Genomic DNA, 2,885 nt, shown 5'->3' on the forward strand with positions numbered 1-2,885 from the left:
CGAAGGAATTCGCTGTTCTCAAACTGTCTCAAACTCGTGCGGGAAAAAAAAATTCTAGGGTTTTTAACCTAGGCTCTTGATACCATGTCAAATATTGTGTAATCTCGTATCCTTCTCATTAATAACACGCGTATATAAAGTACAACTCATTACCTAAACCCTAGGTTACATATTAGGTAACATACCATAGTTAGGACTCTACAGAATATTCACAGAATAATAATATCTAACATATTCTATCTTAGCAGATAAAGACATAATACCTTGGTAAATTCTTAATAATGACATTATTGCTTCGTTTTATAATGAGTTGGAACTAAGGGTGCAAATGAGCCAATACATTCATAAACTACTCATGAACAAGTTCGGTCAAAACACGTTTGATAAGTTAATAAAAAAAGCTTTAACAAAAAAAATAAAGTTCGTCAAGTAAACGCGTCAAGCTCGAACAATTTCATGTTCAACTCGTTAATATTGGTGAACAACTCGTTTAAGTTCTTTTATAAGCGTGATTATGTTCGAGTATAACTCGTTAAAACTCGTTCAATCTCATAAAATTATGAAACTTTATGTCTATTTTTAATGAAATCATAGTTTACGTTACCTATAAAAATTTGGTCACAAATTATTTATCATATCTTATAACATTTTCATTGTAGAAAAAATTGAAAAAACTTAACAAAATTTATCATATAAAATAAATTGTTTTAAAGGTTTAGGTATCGTTTATTTTATCAAGCTCGAGGTCAAACTCGGAATGCAAACAAACTTGTTCGTTAACAAATATCGAACAAACCAAATTTTTAGAACAAGAATTTTTAAAAGCTTGTTCAACCTGGAGTTAGATCAAACATACCAATAATCCTTATCAAGCTTAACTCGAACAGTCTAAAATGCCGATCGACTCAACTCGTTTGGAGCCCGATCCCTAGCTAGTTAGAACAAAAGAGCGCCCATTTATGATTGATTCATCGTACAATACATAATATTGGTTTGGGAATTAGTTACGCCAAGCCCGTGCAGCAGTGCAACACATGAGCGACGTGCAAAGACCCCAATAGCAAGCTATTGAGATGGGTCTTTCCCCTTAAAAAATAAATTTAGTATCATTGTGGGCCAATGGCCCACATATCAGATATTAAACTGATAAGAACAGATACTACACTTGATCTTAGCCAAAAGGCCGAGAAAGGTATGAGTTGTTCAACTCAATAAAATCTGTTTTATATGTTCTACATGGTAGCTTGTACTTTATTATTTCCATGTGGGACACCGTCTAACCAACTCAAGGTAATATATACTCATAAACAAACCTCAATAGCTTCGTATCCTATCTTTGATAAATTCTTCTAATGCATTTGGTCACCATATTCAATGATTATCTATGCATTTGATGATAATTTCTTTTTTAAAGGCAACTTAGGGCTCTTTTTTTTTGTCAAACTCGAAATGTAAACAAGCTAGCTTGTTCGTTAACAAATATCGAACAAACCAAATTCTTAGAACAAGAGTTATTAAAAGCTTCCCCGAGCTCGAGTTAGCTCGAACACTAATAATCTTTATCAATCTCAACCAGAACAGTCTAAAGCTCGGTTCGACTCAACTCGTTTGCAGCCCTAGCCCTAGTTGGAACGCACCAATTTATGATTGATTCATCGGCCAGTAGTACATAATAATTGTCTGGGAAATAGTGGGGTACGCCAGGCCCGTGCAGCAGTGCAACGCATGAGCAACGTGCAAAGACCCCAATAGCAAGCTATTGTGATGGGTCTTTCCCCTTAAAAAAATAAATTTAATATCGTTGTGGGCTAATGGCCCACGTATCAGATATTAAACTGATAAGAACAGATACTACACTTGATCTTAGCCAAAAGGCCGAGAAAGGTATGAGTTGTTCACATCAGTAAAATTGGTTTTATATGTTCTACATAGTAGCATGTACTTTCTTCTTTCCGTGTGGGACATTGTCTAACCAACTCAAGATAATATATACTCATAAACAAAACCTCAATAATTTCTTATCGTATCTTCGATAAATACTTCTAATGCATTTGGTCACCATATTCAATGATTAAGCATGCATTTGATGAGATTTTTTTTAAAAGGCCACTTAGGGCTCGTTTATTTTATCAAGCTTCTAGGTTAAACTTGAAATGTAAACAAATTGTTCGTTAACAAATAATACCTCCATTTCAAAAAAATGTGGACACTTACGTATTTCACAATAACCAAGATTAATGATTGGAGTGTAAAAAATAAGTATGGGAAAAGTGGAATGTTGTAAGAAAAGAATAATAAAAAAATCGGGTTGAGTGGAGTGGTGTAAGAAAAAAAAGAATAAAAAAAATAGTTTGGGTGGAAAGTTATTAGTAAAAAGAGAATATAAAAGTAGATTGAGTGAAAAGTTGTAAGTAAAGTGGAAAAAAGAGTAGTGTGAATTCATTAAATATGATGAGTCATATACCAAAATTAGAATAAAGTATTATCCCTATTTATTTTGAAACACCTATTTAAGAAAACCGTCCCTATTATTTCAAAACAAAGGGAGTAACATTTCTATAACCACCCTTAACATTACTCTCATCAAGCGCACACAAGAGCCAAGCATATTGCGCTACATATTTTTACATAAGATAATTTTGCATAAGTTGATATTGATAACATGATACAATTTAAACAAGCTAAAACACTAAAATGTTGAATTGTGTAGTTTTTTTTTTGGTGCGTGTGAAATCGAAGAGTTAACTTGTCATTTACGTTAGAGACCCATCAAAAGAAGAATTTTCGCATCAAAAGATACAATATTTGTGGTTATTTGTACCGAGCATATTAGCTCCGGATCCCACTTCATGTGGGAAATATACGCAGCCATTCATGGCACTAAT

General features: G+C 33.2%; 2 non-coding genes across 2 annotated transcripts; both read right to left on the minus strand.

Annotated features, from left to right (window-relative positions):
• Positions 1–999: 999 nt before the first annotated feature.
• Positions 1,000–1,196, minus strand: LOC130466692 (U2 spliceosomal RNA). Its single transcript, XR_008926860.1, has one exon. It is a non-coding gene; the product is annotated as a U2 spliceosomal RNA (small nuclear RNA).
• Positions 1,197–1,690: 494 nt separating this feature from the next.
• On the minus strand, positions 1,691–1,888 carry LOC130466707 (U2 spliceosomal RNA). The gene has a single exon (XR_008926875.1). It is a non-coding gene; the product is annotated as a U2 spliceosomal RNA (small nuclear RNA).
• Positions 1,889–2,885: the final 997 nt, after the last annotated feature.

Source organism: Spinacia oleracea, chromosome 1 (genome assembly GCF_020520425.1).
Source record: "Spinacia oleracea cultivar Varoflay chromosome 1, BTI_SOV_V1, whole genome shotgun sequence".
In the NCBI taxonomy this organism is placed as follows: domain Eukaryota; kingdom Viridiplantae; phylum Streptophyta; class Magnoliopsida; order Caryophyllales; family Amaranthaceae; genus Spinacia; species Spinacia oleracea.